At 53.8% G+C, this 18,858-nt stretch overlaps 1 protein-coding gene and 1 long non-coding RNA gene across 5 annotated transcripts in view; one reads left to right on the top strand and one right to left on the bottom strand.

The window, feature by feature from the left end:
• Positions 1-18,858, bottom strand: part of AGRN (agrin) — a 218,377-nt gene that overhangs the window by 85,678 nt on the left and 113,841 nt on the right. The gene's annotated exons all lie outside the window — the stretch shown is intronic.
• On the top strand, positions 602-14,452 carry LOC123354429. The gene is made up of 3 exons (XR_006574749.1): positions 602-659; positions 8,431-8,701; positions 12,668-14,452. It is a non-coding gene; the product is annotated as an uncharacterized LOC123354429 (long non-coding RNA).

Genomic DNA, 18,858 nt, shown 5'->3' on the forward strand with positions numbered 1-18,858 from the left:
TTAAACAGGATTTGTTCCTGGATATGCGAGGTGCCATGTGTAACAGGACAGAATTAATTTTCTAACATGATGCATTTTCCCCACTACAGCATGGCCTCTCCATTTGTCCACTTGGACCAGAGTTTCCACAAGCGTAATCCACTGATGTGTGTTACAGGCACCCCTCCACAAGTCTGTTACAGCGCCGGCTCAGCAAACACGGGCTCTTCAGATCACGCTCCAAAACTCCTGGATTAATGGCAAGTTGCCTTTACAGCAACTGCCCCTGCCCCTGCCGTGTTGCAGTATGGGACTTTGGAAGGGATAAGTGAATATCCTGAAAGCAAATAAAGCCAACATTTGGGAAATCCAGGATGGGTGTGGGAGTCAGTGCTTCATAGCAGCAAATTTTCTTTACTCTGATTCATTCAAAGTCCCTAGTCTTAAATGTACTACAGAAGGGCGCACACAAAAATGGCATCTTTGGGTACGTCCATACTACCCGCCTGGATCGGCGGGTAGCAATCGACTTCTCGGAGTTCGATATATCGCGTCTCATCTAGACGCGATATATCGAACTCCGAACGCGCTCCCGTCGACTCCGGAACTCCACCACCGCGAACGGCGGTGGCGGAGTCGACGGGGGAGCAGCGGACGTCGATCCCGCGCCGTGAGGACGGGTAAGTAGTTCGAACTAAGGTAGTTCGACTTCAGCTACGCTATTCGCGTAGCTGAAGTTGCGTACCTTAGTTCGACCCCCCCAGTGTAGACCAGGCCTTTGAAACAGATCTAATCATTTAGCTGGCCAACTTCCTCTTGAATGGAACATTTTTTGGGCACAGAGTTTACGCCTCTATGAATGTTTCATTGAACCCTCATTGCATCCCCTCCACTGCTGTCCAAGAATGCAGTGCTGGAGGAGCCCAGTCCAACCCCCTCGGAAAAATAATCTTTCAATTGGCTTCAAAGGGACCAGGCCACTGTTTTGTAAAAGCCGTGTTGTTTTCACAAGAAATTGTAAAATCATAGCACACGAATACACAGAGCTGAACTCAATGAGCAGTAAGAGGGTAGGCATGAAGGTAAGTGTGTGAAGGGGTGCATATGACAAGGAGAGAAAGGAAGTGTTTGGGGTGACACTGGGAGACAGAATTAGCAGGAAGGAATAGGATGAAATTAAGCAGTGGAATATTAAGGGAAGCTTGGTTTTAGCTGACTGTTAGACGGAAAACTATTCCCTGGAAAGTCCCATTGGTCAAGTCATTTAAATCCAGACAGGACAAGGCCCTTGGGAACACACATAAGGGAACAATCCTCGATTGGTCAGGATGCAGGGGAGAAGGGGAATAGCTGAGATGATCTGATAGGTCTTTGCCATCTCTGATGGGTATTGATGGCCACCCAGCTAACAGGGGTATCAATGCGTCTCTTTGCCCAGCATCCCTGCTTTGCGATAGATTGCCCGGGCGTGCTTAGAGCATGAATTCAGAGAGTTTAAACTGAGGGTTTTCCTCCTGCAATAAAACTTAGATCCATATTTCAAGGAACGTGGGCACTGTCCCAGTGGATCAGACCAGTGATTCATGCAGGACCTTATCCTGTCTCTGACGGGGACTAGCACTATAAAAAGACAATTAAGCAGCAATCCTAAAACCTCCTTCCTTCTCCATGCCCCATTGCACTTGGTTCTGGAGCAGACCCTGAGCCATCTTCATTGAGAAGGGACCTAGGGTGTCACCACTGAATATGTAAAGCAATGATCAGTGCTAAATGCGGGCAGGGAGGAGGGTATCTATTCTTGTCTCTCCTTTGAGAGGAAAGCAAAAGAGGGAAAACAAAGTCCCCGGACCAGGAGGGCAGGCGATGGGGAAGGAGTCGTGCCGTGTGTGCACGTGCATCTGTGTGTGTGTCAGGACGGGAAAGGCCAGCATGAATTCTACAGGAGACTGAGGTGGATGTTGCCATGGAGACCAGTTAGGCCAGAGCTCCAGCTGAGACTCATCTGTGCACATTTGCTCCTCCACTTGGGCCCACCCTCCCTGCCATCAATATTAATTACATCAGCAGCGTCTTGTTTGGTGAGGGAGAAGGAATCTGCCACTTTCACGCCATCAGGAGAACAGCTGGAAGCCACCCTACCTAAACATGGTGGAAACCTCGAAAAGCACAGGCTAGGGAAGCCAGACACCTAGATGTGTACAGACGCTCCCCGGGTTATGCAAGACCCGACTTACGCAAATTCGCACTTATGGAAAAAGTTCCATAAGCCAGAAATAGGATTTTCGAGTTGTGGAAATTTTTGCGTAACGTACGGGTATACGTTTCCGACTTACGCAAAATTCGAGTTATGCAATCGTTCCGTTCTGGAAAGCCTTGCATAAGTCGGGGGCGTCTGTACATAACATACAGATTCCTGCTCTAATGAGTGCACATGGCTGGAACCACAAGGCCCGTCAGCTCCAGAGAGCAGGGCTCAGATTTCAACTTGGGTCACCTGTGCAGCGAGCGTGGAGGGTTCATGGTGGACATCCCCAATGCTATGCCCTTTGGCACTGGCCCTCTCTGCTCAAGGACGCTGGTACTGGAGTAATAGTCGGACCCATGAGAAGATGAACATCTGTCTATATGGTCCTGAAATCCAAGTCATTTACATGTATTATATGCTGGACTTGTGGGAGGTCATACAGTGATTTGTGTGAACTAGTATGAACAGCCTTGTGAGTAGAGACATGGGTTCTATTCCTGGTTCTGCTACTGCCCAAAGTCACCCAGAAGGCCAAGTCCCTGCCTTCTCTGTGCCTCAGTTTCCCCATTGGTAAAATAGGCATAACAATATTGGACGCCTTTTGTAAAGTGCTTTGAGATCTGCTGCTGAAAAGCGCTATATATGAGGTAGGTACTATTATATACATATGTTGCATCCCATGCTGCATGTAATATTCACATGACAGTCTAGGCATGTGACACATGTATACCCTTTCCTCTGGAGTTACTTGGAGCTTGATCTGCACTGGCAGAGTGACACAGAGCAGCTGCACTGTGCCTGCCACCTCCCAACCCTTTGCTGCAGGAATCTGCCTAACTCGGCTCATCTCCATGCTCCCTAGCCAGGAGAGCTGGCGTCGGCTCTGGCAATCCTAGGCACAGGGCAGGAAGTGATTAAGTCTTCGTTAGGCCGAGATGGGGAGATGATGGGAGCCGATGAAAGAGAGGGGTGACAGAGTAATTAACAGTGGGACACGAATACACAAATGCCCGCAATAGAGGCAATGACACAAGGAGCCAGGTTATCACATTGGCAAGTGCCACACCCCTCCACGGCACTGGGAGGCACAAAGACAATGTGAGCTAACATGGTCCATGCTGGAGTGGTCTCCTTCTACTCCATCTATCTCCATAGTCCCTCTTTGCCCTTAGTGCTTCACTAGATTTCACATACAACCCCACTGAAATGGAGCCAGAGGGTAGAAAAATAACCTACCCCAACATGGGGGAGAGGGGAAAATGCTGGCTAATGATGCCACTGCAAACTCTGGCTGTTACAAAGAGCCCCACAGAAGCCCTAGTAAATAGATGGAGCAGGAAGGACCCGACCCCCCCCCCCACCCCCGCTTTAAGGTCATGTCTGAAAGACCCACCAAATAATGGGCAAAGTGCTTGTCTGCATGGGAAGGATGCAGGGCTCAGACCCAGCTGCTAGGACATTACCTCCTACTACCAGAAGGCCTGGGGATTTCAAACCCTTATACTTAATTCACTAACCTAACCCCTCCAAGAACCTTATCACAAGGGCAGCTCAGGACGGCAGCCCAGGGGATCCCTGGGAAAACCAGGCACTTCCTCCCTTCCAGGCAGCCTGGTAATTCCCCACTCCTTATACAGTGGTAAACGAGTACACAAACAGAAACACACACACACGGCAACCAAGGGGGCACAATAACCATGCTCCCACCAATTACAGCCCCAGTTTGCCATTGCCCTGCTGCCGCAGAAGCGCTTTATGCCACTTTTGTAACTGACACTAAAAACAGAAGCCTGGCCCATTCAGCGCTCCAGTTTTTCCCACGTTTCAAACCAGTCCAGTCCCTCCCTGCTGCAACTGGCATTGTCCTGCCACCTGTGTCCACACTAAGCAGCAAAAGGAGGAGCGGAAGGAAAGGCGGGTTACACACATTTCACTAATCAAGCAGGCACTGGGGGGGGAAAGTTTACCCGGGTGGCAGAAGTAAAGCTGAAGCCATCTACAGGCAGGCGGCAGAATGGTGGCAAGCTGCATTGTGTGCTGGAGCCATGGGGCGGGGCAACGCTTGGGGTGGGCGGGGCTTAAGCCTCATGCTCTCGTTATTCGAAACATCAAAGTCACTCTTGCAAATCAAACACCGACTTGGAGTCTCTCTCATTAATTTGTCACAAGTCCCATGGTGAGAACAGCTCTGAGCAGGCTGGCTGACTTCTAATCATCCACAGAATTAATCAGCCTGTTTCGGGGATGGATGCAGGTCAGAGGTGCATTCCACCCTGGGTTCGGCATCAAGGCCTCTCTCTCTAACAAGCTCCAGCCCGCTGCCCTCACTAGAAATAAACACAGTCACTAGCAGAATCTGCCCCGAAGGAATGTTCAGCAGTGAAACCAGAAGAAACGGCTCGACACGGGAAGGATACAGTCAAATGAAAAGGAAGGTAGTGTATATAGCGAGCAGGAGAGAGGAGGGCGAGAAAGAAATGAGTCATTTTAACCTGTTCTCTGCTATTGAATCCACACTTTGCAAAATTAGCCAGAGAGAGGATTCTGGACGGAAGGCAAGAAGACTGACACTGACCTCCTTTGGAAAGGGATGAGGCTCGACAGATGGAAAGCGCCACACGAGAGGTACGTATTACTAGTGAATGTTCCAGACTCAACACTAATCTTCAATTCCATGGTCTGGCAAACCCACCCCCTGCCTCTCACTAGCCTTGCCCAGACCGCATGTCATCAGCCTTTGGCCAGCCCCGCTATCGGCTCCCCCAGGGTACGGTAGGGGTAGCCTTTGGATTTGGGCCAGATCCTTTCACGCTGGCGTTTGCGGTGGCTCAGGTTTCTTTGTCTGCTGCTCATAATTAAATATTAAACATGGCAAAGGCACCTTAAGGCTACACTGACCGGAGCGCAGTTGCTGGCTTTAATTACCCACGATCGCACTCAAATATGCATCGGCCCGACCGACAGCAATGGCTGCTGTGATCTGGAGCCATCATGAAAGTTCTGCTTGTGACACATCATGTACTGTGGGCTGCGCCATGAACGTTATAGACAGAACAGGCTCGCTCGGGGGGAAAGGGCCCAACAGGCATGGAATAGGCAGAAGCCTTGCCCAGCCTTTCGTGATTAGCACCAGTCTGGGGCTTGGCCCTGTCTAAGAAACAACGACAGCTCCTGCCCCAGAGACTTTAGGACAGACACAGAAGACGAGGTGATCTGCAGAGCCGGAAGCGAGCGACCCTGCCTCACTGAAGAGCTCCAGCATTCTGGCTCTGCTGGTCCCAGGCTCCCTGCAATGCTCTGCCAATACACTGCAACCTCTGGCCTACAGCCTTCTTTTGCTCCTGTACAGGGAGGCTACCAATTTCACTGGGTAAGGTGGCCATTTTGAATAAAGGGCACCTGGCCACTAGGGGCTCTCCACCGTGACCCACTGCAGGTCCAATGCCAGTTCCTCAGTGGGGGTGTATTAATGCCCTATTTCACTGCAGCAGCCTGCCCCACAGAGAAGCTAAATCTTCAGTCCGACAGGGCAATAGCTGTGCACCACGGAGCCTCCTCGTCCTGGCCAGCATTTGACCTATCACAAAAACGGCTGAGTCGCTCACAGTGTCACGGCGATCGTGGGGTGGGGATGCCAGAGAGGCGGTTGTGGGGTGTCCGTGGGAACACCGCTGGTGAACGCACGGGGGAGGGGAAGAATGGCCTGAGGGAACAAGTGGCTCCGGAGGAGCCAGAGAGACAAGCCTGGGATGACGGGACTGGAATCAGTGACTGAAGTGCCAAGTCCGGACTCTGGCACCCTGCAGCCTGGGTTCTCAATCCAATGGTGACAGCCAAACTGTCTCGATTTGGCAGCGGCTGCTCACGGGACGTGCAGCAGTGCCCCCTACTGGGGAGGCCAAGGGCCAGCTGGAGGCAGGGCGGCCTTCCGGATGGGTCAGGAGAACTAGGTTCAATCCCTGCCTCCACCAGTGACCGGGTGGGTGACTTCAGCAAGTCACTTCCCCTCTCCACGTCTCTGCTTTCCCTCTCACACTGTGTCTGGCTCATCTGTTGAACCGTGAGCACTTCGGGGCAGGGACTGTATCTCTCTATGCGTCTGTACAGCGCCTAGCGCAGTAGGGCCCTGCTCTCAGTACAGGTAAGTTTTCCCATACGCCTCCCCATCAGCCCGTCCCCTCCATGCCTGGAGAAGCATCATTTCTCCCAGGCACCCACCCTCTTCTCTCAGCTTCAAACCTCTCCACTCCTCCCCAACTCACGCCCCATTTGTATTGGGGCCTGTCCCCGATTCAGTGCACCAGGGACGGCTTCTGAACTGCGTTCGGCATGTGCCATCTGCACCTGCCGCGCTGCAAAGGGGTGATGAATGCCGTTAGCATCTGCACAGCTGTTTCCAGCTGTTTCCAGTAAGAACAGTTGTTCTTATGCAGGAAGACAAGTTGCTTGACTTGTTGCTCCCTCAAAGACCCTGGGATGCTGAAATCTGTAACGAAGGCCCAGGCTCAAATCATATAGGGGAAGTAGCCAAGGATCCTACACTGAATCACGCAGCTACAGGATGAAGTAGACTGTCCCACAGGGTCACTAGAGTCAAGTACAAAGCTGCAAGGAAGCTTATTCCGAACCCATTGAGTCTTCTCAGCCTCCACAAGATAGAAGCCAGTGCCAGGCACAAAATTAAGCCAGCAGGAAAAACCTCACATAAAAAAACCAAGCAAAGTTCATTCCAGGTCTGAGCGGATGGTTTGTAGTAACAAAACAGTCGGCCATATAAGGACTTGAGAGGAGGATTCCAGCACGCTCCCTGCTCAGCAGAGGCTAGGAGCACGCATGGGGGAAGAGAGCACCCAATTTCTTTGACGGTAGCTTTCTGGACACAATTCCCCATGACTATGTGGCCAATAGGACAATCAGCCAGATGGCGGAGCTGGGAGGAGGGGAGGGTTTCGAAGGTGGGGTGGGTGGCTGCGTTGATATTGCCGGAGCGAGGATCCAGGATCGGACAAGACAAGGCAATACAAGCTTGACAGTTCTCCCATCTTCCCCTTTTCCCTGGATAGTTAAACCTTGCAACATGAAAGTGCATAAATTGATCCTCAAGAGAAAGCTAAAACTTCACTGCAAATGGAGAGGGGAAAAAAATACTCTCAAGAGATCAAAAGTGGTGTCTAATAACCACTGCTCCTTTCCAAACGCCGAGCAGTAAGATGAGCTATGTTTAGCATCTATTCTCTCTCCAGAGCAACCCTGAACCAGTGCGAACTGGCTGAGCTGAAGCGTGCTCTGCCGCAGCAGAGCTCCTGAGGTGCACAGCAGAGCCAACATCCCAGAACAAGTAACGGGCACGTTCCCATTCCACGAAGCAGCAAGGAATGGCCCTGAGTGGCTGCTGCTGACAGAGTGCCCTGCCTGCCTCTGGCAGGGGGCCAGCCACGTTCTAGGTGCCTAGGAGAGCCATCTCCACCCGCAGTGAGTCCACACCAGGAAAACCACAAGCAGAGATAATGGAAAGTTATCCGAGTAACAAGTAGCTTTGCCAGTCCTGGACAGGATCCTTCCACAGTCACCCTGTACCATTTCTATAGCCTGGCAGTGGATTGGTTTCACGTCCTTCTGAAAGGTCCCATTCTGCTTCCATGGGAGTTGTCTACCTTTCTTAGGTGCTTGCACAGTATCTGAGTGCCCCCGTCTTTAACGCATTTATCCTCACGACACCCTGGTGCAGTAGGAAAGTATTAATCTCCCCATTTTCCACACAGGGAACTGAGGCACAAAGAGGCTAAGTGACATGTGCAAGGTCGTGCAGGGAGTTTGTGGCAGAGCTAGGAATTGAAACCAAGTCTCTCGACTCCCAGGCTAACACACTAACCACTAGGCCATTCTTCCTCATCCTCTAGCCACTGACTGACAGGATCAGGTACAGGCCCAGGATGGCATCTTATAGTCGGTACCATCCTAACAGACCACTGCCATGGGATCGCTGACTTCATCAGTGACCTTCCAGTGGGGTTCATTCTGTCATCTCCTTCTCGGGGGTTATTGAGAAAGAGAGGCCGGGGCCTACTGAGGGAAATCAAACATTCTTCCTCCCGAACCACACTGGTGCTTGTTAGGTTTTCTGTATTCCCTTTCACCTTTCAGGTATTTGTGCTTCGAACAAGACCTCTCTTCTCTCTCCCTCCACCCCCCTTTTCTACAAGCAGAGCTCTCCTAGGATTTCAGCCTATTGCCACGGGAATTATTCACGATTAGAACTCAGCAGAAAGCTGTACGTTTACCACTGTAACGTCGGTGCAGGATCCAACAGGCTGGGAGGCAGCCAGGCCCTGCCATGGGAACACAAAGGGTCTTGGGTCACCAAGCAAGTGTAACAACGCAAGTGTCTGATTGACTTTGGAGGGAACTGCGAGCGCCCACTCCTTCTCAAGATCAAACCCCTGAGCTGTGGCACAGAAGTGCAATGAAAACAGATCGGTAGGTCAATACGCCCATCTATATTTTAATAAAGTCTTAGGGAGCTGCGTGGCTGTATGTAATTAAAGGGAGCAGCTGGCAGGGGGTGGGAAGAAAGTTGCTGAAGAACCCAGTATACAAATGTAACCTTGCACAAACTGAAAGGGCCATTTTTTTGTGATGTGATGTGAGGTGTGACAAAATTCCTGCCACGCGCCGATTCCCCCAACTTCTCCTCACACCCCCTCGGCCAGGCGGCTCTTCAACTTTCCCAGAAGGAAAGGAAGGACAACTAGCTCTGCTGTGAGAGCTGCAAGGGCCAGGCCGCGTGTTAATTACAGGGCTGCCGCAGAGCGAAACAGACGGAGCCACCCAGAGGAGTTCTGGGGAGGTCACAAACCGAGCAAGAATCCAACCGGCCGCTAGGCTAGTCGGCTATTAACAGACTGGCAGAAGGTTGGTTCTGGCCTTGTGCTTATTAGCCACTACCTGAGCACCACGCACAGCCTCTGGTCAGAGCCTGAAACCATTACAGGCTTTCTCCAGCATCTTGGGAAAATTACCCCCAGCTTCCCCCAAAGCCTTCAGAATATACACCCTCCCAACGCCTGCGCAGAGAGGCTGTGCAAAGCAAACACGCCCACCCCGTGCACAGAGAGGCCGTGCAAAGCAAAACACCCACCGCCTGCGCACAGCAACTGACCCGCTGGGTGGCCTCGAAGTTCTAGTCAGTCAAAGAATGTTAGGCAGACAGTGGATTTTGTAGGCCTCTCCCTTCCCCCACTGCTTAAGCCCAAAGCTAGTGGCATGAAGGATCTTAGTACCGTGCTAGATGATTCCCCACCAGCAGCCTCATTCCGGTTTGACATGACAGCTGGCTGCCACGGCAACAATTCCCCCATAAGGGAGGGCTGGGAATTTGGGTAGAGGGAAAACGAGACTCCCTCTGCTCCCCGCTGAAGAGCTGGAGACCCTGTTTACATGCACCAGGCCTCAGCCAAGGAGGATTTACTTAGCCACAATTGTGTTTGTGACAAGAGGCTTGACAACACAATCAGGCAAGATGGTCTCTAAGTAGTTGAAGAGGCCCACGTGGTGCTGATGGCTCGGGGTCAAATGCGATTTGCCATGAAGCTTTTTTTACCTCTCCTTCTCCGGCATGGAGACAAGAGGTCACGGCCGCCATTCAGGGCCTGGAAGGCGCCTCAGTGGGGCTTAGCATCAAAGCCTCGCCGTCCGGGCAAATTTGTTCAGTGAAGAATTGACGTAGGTGGACACAGGGGCCTCAGGCCTTAGTTAGATGGATTACGGCCGCAGTGGATCAATTTCCCCACTCAAGCTGCCGAAACTCAGCCCAGCTCCAGACTCTGAGGTAGGCAGAGGTGAAAGTAAGCTGGTCCAGTCTGGTCCGGTGTATCGGCAAGAGCCAGTACGCCGTGCCGGACCGCACCGGCTTCCACAGCAAGGATTTAAAGGGCTCTGCGGGGAGCCCCGAGCCATTTAAATCCCGGCCCGCAGCTCTGGCAGCCGGGCTGGGGCTGGCATTTAAAGGGCTCGGAGCTCCACGGCGGCTGGAGCCTCGGGCCCTTTAGTTCGCCCCGGGGGCTATCAGCCACCTCTGCAGCTGGGAGCCCCCTGGGTGATTTAAAGGCCCTGGAACTCCCAGCCACAGCTGGTGCCCCAGGGCCTTTAAATCTTGAGGCCCCGCCTCTTCCGGTTGAGGCCACACACACCCCGGACTCCGGCCATACCAGTAAGTCCTGAGAGTTACTTTCACCCCTGGAGGTAGAGTGTATGTATGTGTGTGTGTGCGCGTGCCTGCATGCGCACACGCAGGGGTGGAGAACTGACTGGTGGGCAGAGGAAGAGGAGGGGGATTGTGGTGAATCTCAACTCCCTGGATCTCTCCAGGCAGCCAGGACTATGAATTCACTCTGCAGAGACCAAGAGGAAGAGGATGGGATCAGCAGCGGAAGCCGGCAGGCGCACAAGGGGGAAAGACTGAAGCGTTTACGGGGTTTCGTTTGGTGATGTTTTTACAGTTTTCCCTCCTGGTACGACTGAAATTCCCCTCCCACGCCCCCTCCGGCAGGTGCTAAAGAAAAGGCAGCAGAGCTGCTTGGCTGGAACCAGCCAGGCCCTTTGGGAAAGCAGCCCGGGGCACCGCTCCGAAGGTTGGCTTGGATACGGGGTTGGAGAGCGGGGGTACAGGGAGGCTGTGGAAGTTGGCAGGGCTCACTTGCCAGAGAGGTAACCCTGCTATCCGGCTTGCACACAAATTGCCTTTCATCGCTTACAAGTTGTGAATTGCCAATAGTGTTTGCTTAAAGCTCCGAGATGAAGCCCGTGGTCAGCAGCTCTGCTCCTCCGGCACGCCGGAACGCTCAACGGTGAGGGCGTCTTCACGTTCAGCACTGCGGTTGTGAAGATGCTCCTACGCAGCCCGTTGGTGTAGTTAATCCACCTCCCCGAGAGGCGTCGACGGGGGCAACTCTCCTGTCGGCAGAGTGCTGCCTACACGAGGGGTCAGGTCAGGAGAACTACGTCGCTCAGGGGTGTGGATTTTTCACATCCCTGAGCACTGTCGTTATCCCGATCTAGGCTGTAGTGTAGACCTGGCCTAAATATAAAACTCATCTGTGTTGGGGAGACAGGGCTTTCTCTGAGGTCAGTCTGAGGCTGTGCAATGGAATCCCCCAGGAGCGAAGGACCATCCCAAACCTCCCCACCTTCCGCTCCAAAGTGCATGGTGCGTTTCTTTGAGCTGCCTTCTCTAACACAACTCACAACCCTTCGAACACAGGACACTCCTCTGCACATGCTTCTTTTGGGAGAGACTGAGAGACCAAACAACCCGGGACAGATGTGTGGCCCACTGCTCAAAGGCACTCGGACAGGGGTGCTGAGAAGCACAGTATAAGGACCTAGATAGAATAGGAGAGGAAGGCCAGCAAGCCCCTCACCTCTTTCTAAATTCACCCGTCAGTGAAGCAAAATGAACTGGGACCGCTGTAAAACAGGGAGAACGGTACTGACCTACTTTGCACACCCACACACACACCCTGCTCCAAACAGTTCACAATCTAAAGAGAGAAGACAGAAAGGAAGGTTTATTATCCCCTATGTTACAGATGGGGAACTGAGACCCAGAAAGATGAACTGACTTGCCCAAGGTGACACGGTGAGTCTATGGCAGAGGTGGGAGTTCACTCCAGATTGCCCAAGTTCCAGGCCAGAGCCTTCACCACAAACCCATCCTTCCTCTCAGATATTTTTGCCCAGACTTTCTTTTGCAAGACATGAGCAAACTCACTCCCCGCCAGCTGCAGGGGCCACATGGACTGTGCGAATAGCCAGCACCACAAAAGGCAACGGGGGAGGAGGACTAAGAACCTTGCATGATATCTCAGCCAAAGTCACTTATCCCTCCAATTACATCTTTTTTTTTTTTTAATCAAGGCAGTTAAATTAAGCAGTCAGAAAAGCAGCAACTCCCCCCCAGCACCACGCTGGGTAGGGCAGGCAAGACCCAAACCACTGACTGCTTCAGTCTGAAGCAAGGTTTACGCTCAGTCGCAAAGTCTGTAAGACAGAGAGAACCAAAGCATCCGCGCAGATGGCCGAGCCCCCCGCCCCCTCTCCAACACTTTAGACATTGAACAGATTCTGCCAAGCCAGACAGATAACCCCTTCCGGTTCCTGGGCTCCCAAACTGTTTGCACTGTCAAGTTCCTGGGCAAATTTCCAGGCAATAACGGCTCGCAGAGGAAGCCGGGGACGTGTTTGGAAGAAGGGGAGAGACAGAATGATTGCCGGCTCTGCTGAAACCCCAAGCAATTGAAGTATAAATGTAATTACATTGTGTGTGGGCGGGGGAGGAGTTTCCCTTGTAAAGTGAATTTCGCACCGGTGCAAGGCGCTGGACTGGTGTCCCCACTGGGGAACAGCGATGACCAGCACCGTGATTCTTTTTTTTTTTCTTTTAAGTGTGCAGGTGGCAGCACCGTGGGCTTCCCGCCCCCAGCACCCAGCTAAGCTGTCTCTGCCTGGCGCTGGAGGGGCCCCCGTCTAGGGAAGCAAGACAAGCTCTTTCACCATCACTCAGCGCAGGCCCAGCGAGGACAGGGCAGAGAAAGAAAACGGCTGCTGATTCTTCGCGGGGAGGAGGGGGGAATATTTTGCAATACAACCCTGGCACTAACCAGATTCTAAATACATTGCACCGCCGCCTTCCATCCCTGCCTGTATCCACCAGCGATGCTGCACCCATGTAGCTAGATGGGGGCAGGCTACGACGCAGAACAAAACAGGCTGGATTTCCACCCCAGGGCGCCGAGGCTCAGGGGAAAGGGAACGGTCAACAGTCAGCAATGCAGCCCAGGCCGCAGCGATGCTCTCGGCTACCAGCATCCAGTCAGGATCCACAGCACAGCACTGCGGGCAGGAGAGAGAGCCCCAGTGGCCAGCCGGAGTCAAACGGTCGGATTTACGGCTCTTCGGGATTGAATCGGCTAACTGATTCTCAATGCAAAAGAGAAAAGCCGCCTGCAAAGCAAACACCGCCACCACCACCCCCTCCTCCCAGCCAGCCACTGCTCTGCAAAGCCTGTATTTATGGGGCTGCCAGGCCAGAGAAAGTGGTTTTTCCAATATTTAATTTATCAAATGGCTCGTCTCCTCGTGCATCGTGGCCGGTTTTATGGGTCCATAAACAGGCGCTTAGCGCTCTGCCTGGGCCCAGTGGGGGAGGGACCCGCCTGGCTCCAGCCACCCTCATCAAACCAGTGGGAGATTGAATGGCCAGACCTGCAGCCCCCTTCTCTTTCAACGGCTCCCAAAGCCATCAGCAGCACTGGCGTCCATCCCCGAGCCCTGGTGAATGACTGGGAGGGTTCCCCGGTGGGCTGGAGACCCCCAGAGGACAGCACGCTGGTCCGAGGCACATTAGGGCTGAGAGCGGGGCGGGGGGATGGCCTCCCTCTCCCAGCAGGAGTGGAGGAGACAGTGACGTAGCCTCAGGGTTTAGGAGCAGGCCAGGGGCTCCCCAAGAGCGGCAGCTCGGCACACGTGCTTGATCCAGGATGCCACTGAGCTCGGCTGTCTTCACCCCGGGGAAAGGAGCAGCGACTAACCCCCAGGGTTCAGCCTGGCCTCCGAGGATTTCCAGGGGAAGGAGCAAATAGTGGTGATGGGCCCTTATGCTGCACCTCACATCCTGAGCGGCCCCCTTGGAGAGAGATTGGGGAAACCGAGGCACAGAGGTTGAGGGAGTCGCCCAAGGCCGTAGGGGCTAGATCAGAACTCCCAGGTCTGGGCTAAGTGAAGCAGAGCGAAGGCCATGTCCCCTTTCCCCAGGCCTGGGCAGTCGCCGTGGGGTGGGGGCAGGGTAGAGCTATTCCTTGCCACAGGAAGGGGGAAAGGTGGGATCTGATGTCACAGGTGCCAGGCCAGATTCTGGGCTTCCCATGAGAGCACGAGGTGGGGGGAAGAGGGGAGCTGAATGCTGGCTTCACTCCCCGCTCCGACCACCAGAGCGTCGGTTGTGGAGCGTGGGGAAGGGAAGTCAACACAAGAGGAAGAAAGGGGGAAAATGTCCCCCGATGCCATCTGTCCCAGAGTGGGGCACTGCAGCTCTGATTAGCACCTGGCTAACAGAGCAATAGGAGGAATCAGACAGACTCATAAGCCCGCCCAGGACCTGCCCCAAGGGTATTTAATTAGCAGTCACATGCAGCCCATGGATTGGGTTGCATACAGCACCGAGCACACTGTGGGCACTTCAGAAACCTGGCAGGCCATAACGCATCCTGGGCCCAGGTTGCCATGGTCCCCAAGCAGGAGCTGGGCGGTGCCACGGAGCCACCTTCCATCCCTTCCCTCTCTGCAGAGCTGGGCTCAAACTTGTTGCAAGTCGCGCGTGAAATGAGCTGGGTGGCCTCAGACTAGCTCCTCGCAAATGCAGGCCCATGTCACACAGCCGGAGAGCATGCCACGCTTGGCACTGATTGCCCAGAAAGTGCCAGGGCCTGGGATCAGAAGGACCTGCCAGAGGGCAGGAGGGACACAGTGGGGAGGAGACCCGGGAAGGAAGTATCTGAAGGGGCGAAGCGCATTGACGGGGCTGTGAGGGACTGCAGTGCACTAGGGATGCTGGCGCCACACCCATCTGCATTTAGCCCCACGAGCACCGGTGCCCCCGTCCCAGCCACATGCTCTGCAAAAAGACCCTGTAACGCTCACCATGGATTTCACTCGAGGGGCCGATGCGAAAGCCAGCTCGCTCTCTCACATCCACCCCCCTGTGCCACGCCTGTCAACAAAATCCCTCCAGAACATTTCTGCTTCCAGAGGCCGACACACAACCACCCTTTAGCTGCCATATTCAGAGAAGCCGTTCCACCCCTCCCCAGGCTTCTGAAAAAAGGGGAGCTGCATTAGACAAGTGAGACTCTGTGGGCCAGATCCTCAGCTGGTGGAAGTGGGCACAGCTCTTCTGGCTTTGGTGGAACCACACAGGATTTCAACCAGCTGAGCGCTATGGCAAAGATCGACAGGGTTCCCACCTGTCCAATCGCAGGGACAATGGCAGGGTTACGTATCCGGGAGAGGGCTGCGAGAGAACAGCGTGAGTCGGCCCGGTTTGGGGGAAGGGAGCCGTCGCTCCATAAATCAGCCTGTGGTCGAGGAGTTTTCTAGGGTAGAGACTTGTTCATTTAAAAATCTCCAGCTTATTGCTAATAAATGACACCTTTGTGCTCGTCAAACACTCCTTTTCCAGTGGCTTCTGACAGCTGGCGGAGGCAGACTGGGGACCCCCTGGACACTCAGTCTTACCCTCAGTTTCAAAAAGATTCTTGGGGGTGGGGACAGGGGGGAACCTCTGGTTTTCCTGTATGTGTTTTGGAATTTTCAGAGGAAGCCCCAGTTTTATTCTCTCATCCTAGCCCCGCAACACTGGGCACGTGTGATTGGGTGGGTGGGCGTCACCCCACCATGGAGCTTAAAAGGCAGTTTCATTCTCCAGCCATTCCTTGCAGAGAGGAACCCAAACTCCAAACCCCGGGTCCAAAATTTGGAGCCAGCTTCCTCCAAGAATCCAGGGTTTCAGCTCAGCCCACCTTGCTTCATGCTTTTTAATGAACGATCATAACCACAAAGTCTTTCAGAAGAAATATGGACTCTCGTTAACCTTGGTTATGCAAAGAGAAGATGGAAAAAATTCACGCATCCCACCAGACCAGACAGACGTGACATGACAGAAATTGTTCCACCGAAGCATCTTATTGAGAAGATTAATGACACAAACGGAGTTTTAACGTGATACGGTCGTTTCCCTTATCTAAAAAGAAACACGGACATGTGATGCAATGGGAGATTGTGAGGGAGGCGGCATCGGGAGGATAAGCTCAGCTTTCCAGGATTTTGGTTTGCTGCTTCTCTATAATACAGTCTCACGTCTAGCTGGATATCACTATTTGAAAATCCAGGTATGACATTTGAAAATAAACCTAACCCAACTCAAAAGAGTGTTAGGGCTTCAGGATAAAAATACAGAACCACATAAACCCAGCTGGTGTAAATGGGAGTAAACTCCCTGGAGTCAACAGAGCGATGCAGATTTGCAAGAGCTGAGATCTGGCCCAGAACGTAAAGCCGGAACAACCCCAGAGGAGCGGCACTCTGCGTGGAGCAGAGTTGGAGAAAAAGCAATGGACAGCGCCTGCCGGTTGCTATGCGCTCTGTCAGTACTGCACATATTCACAGCGCTCCGACAAGGTACCCCTCCCAGGAGGGCCTGCCTGCTGACTGATGTCATCACCCCCCCACACAATCGACTGCTGCCCGAGAACAATGAACATGACATCACTAATTCTGTGTCACAACTTCGTGGTAGTGGGGGGAGCTGGGAAGGGCCCAAACTCTCGTATAAAAGAGAAAGGTTCCGTCCCCCTCCCCGCAGTGTCTTTCAATAGCTAGCAAGTGGTGAGAACGGGGAGTGGGAAAGCGGTTTACGGTTACTAATGGAAGAGGTCCCCCACAATTAAAGGTAGGACCAATGCACCTACATGGCCAAGTTACAGTAGGGCTGTCTGTCTAGCTTCATTCTTCTACAGCTCCCACTCCCATAGTACCCAAGCCCGACCAGCCCTTTAACTGGATTAGGAGACCCAGGTATGGCCCAGGCGACTCTACAAACGAGAGCCCCCATCCTGCAAAGATTTGCGCACGCGCTTTACTTTAAGCACGGGCGGAATCCTGTGGATGTCGACGGACTACGGCTGAGCTGAAAAATTAAGCACGCGCACAAGTCTTCGCAGGATGGGGGCCATGGGCGGCTCTAGCAATTTCGCCGCCACAAGCACGGCGGCACGCCGCGGGGGGTGCTCTGCCGGTCGCCGGTCCTGCGGCTCCGGTGGACCTCCCGCAGACGTGCCTGCGGAGGGTCCGCCGGTCCCGCGGCTCTGGTGGACCTCCCGCAGACGTGCCTGTGGATGCTCCACCGAAGCCACGGGACTAGCAGACCCTCCGCAGGGACGTCTGCGGGAGGTCCACCGGAGCCGCCTGCCGCCCTCCCAGCGACCGGCAGAGCGCCCCCCCGCGGCATGCCGCCCCAAGCATGCACTTGGCGTGCTGGGGTCTGGAGCCGCCCCTGATGGGGGCCTATGCAGATGTGGGGTGACTGACGCCACCGGGTTCTCTGACGCAGTCCTGTACACCCAGGGCCGGGGAATTGGTCTTGTAAAGAAATCTGCAGTCCCCTCTCTCCACACTGCACCCCAAAGCGCCACAGGGGCAGGGGAGGCGCTCCAGATTTTTATCAGACGCGTTTGAAATGTTTTAGGCTCGCAGAGAGGGCCCTCTTTAGGCGTGAACCGTGCGCATTTCCACCTCCTGACGGGGGACTCGGTGGAACTTGTCAGCTGGATGGGCTGGGTTATTAATATTTCAGAGCCCCGAGATGGGAGATACACCTACGTTCCTTTTTATTTTTGAATTGCACGTCTTCTTGGGTCCAATTATAGATTAATGACATTTTATCTGGCATCTGTTTCTCTCCCATCTTCTTCCCCACCCTGAGAAAGTGAGCGAGAGAGAGAAACTAACATGCTATAATCGGCTGCATTTTTAGATGGGGTTATCTGTGCATTCAACCAGTGAAACATGGATAAGGTGATTGCACAGAGTGTAGGGAGAAAATGAGGCCTTTTTTCTACCAGGGAAATAGCATTGGGCTCTGGGGAAGGGGAACTCCACTGAGCCAAGGAGGGTTAAGATAAAAGGAGAGTGGGGAATCCAGGAGCAGAAAGTCGTCTGGCTCCATCAGGGATGCAAATAACCCCAGGGAAGGGGAGAGAGTTAGGGCCGACATTTCTAAGCATCCAGCTGGCTCGCTGTCACGAAAGACATTTATGACCATGGCAGTAAAAGGCACCCGATGCCCAGCTGCAAACCAGTTTCCATTTTGCCTCTCATGCCAAGAGGATACTCAAAGGGCTGTGCCAGCTGCAGTCAGAGCCTGACAGCTTTTGTGCCGTGTTAGTACAGCAGTACCAGCAGAGCGCTCAAAGACGGGATGGGCCATGGTGTGACAACTTCCCCAGTGTCTCCAAGACCTGGAGCCTTTCCCAAACTGGTCTGTATGTCCTAGGGATGTGGCTTTACCAACAAAATTAAAGAACAGCTCAAACCTTCACCCTAGGCTTGGCTGCTTCAAAGGTTCCTCCTTTCTGGACTGTTCAGCCCACACCCTATGTCCCCTCTCTCTCCAAAAGCACCTCCCACCTCTTATATCCAGAAGAGGCAATGAGCCGTCTGCCTCAGTGAGTCTGCAGAACCCACTTAACCCTTTCCCAGTTTCAGGGAAGCACTGCCTGCCTGTTACCCATGCCTACACGGGGGCAGGGGCGGCTCCAGGCCCCAGCACGCCAAGCGCATGCTTGGAGCGGCAAGCCACTGGGGGCGCTCTGCCGGTCGCCGCGAGGGCGGCAGGCAGGCTGCCTTCGGCGGCATGCCTGCGGAGGGTCCGGTGGTCCCGCGGCACGCCTGCGGGAGGTCCCCCAAAGCCGCGGGACCAGCGGACCCTCCGTAGGCAAGCCGCCGAAGGCAGCCTGCCTGCCGTGCTTGGGGCGGCAAAATGCCTAGAGCCGCCCCTGCACAGGGGATGGGAGGGGCAATGG

Source organism: Mauremys mutica, chromosome 21 (assembly GCF_020497125.1).
Source record: "Mauremys mutica isolate MM-2020 ecotype Southern chromosome 21, ASM2049712v1, whole genome shotgun sequence".
NCBI classification, from domain to species: Eukaryota; Metazoa; Chordata; order Testudines; family Geoemydidae; genus Mauremys; species Mauremys mutica.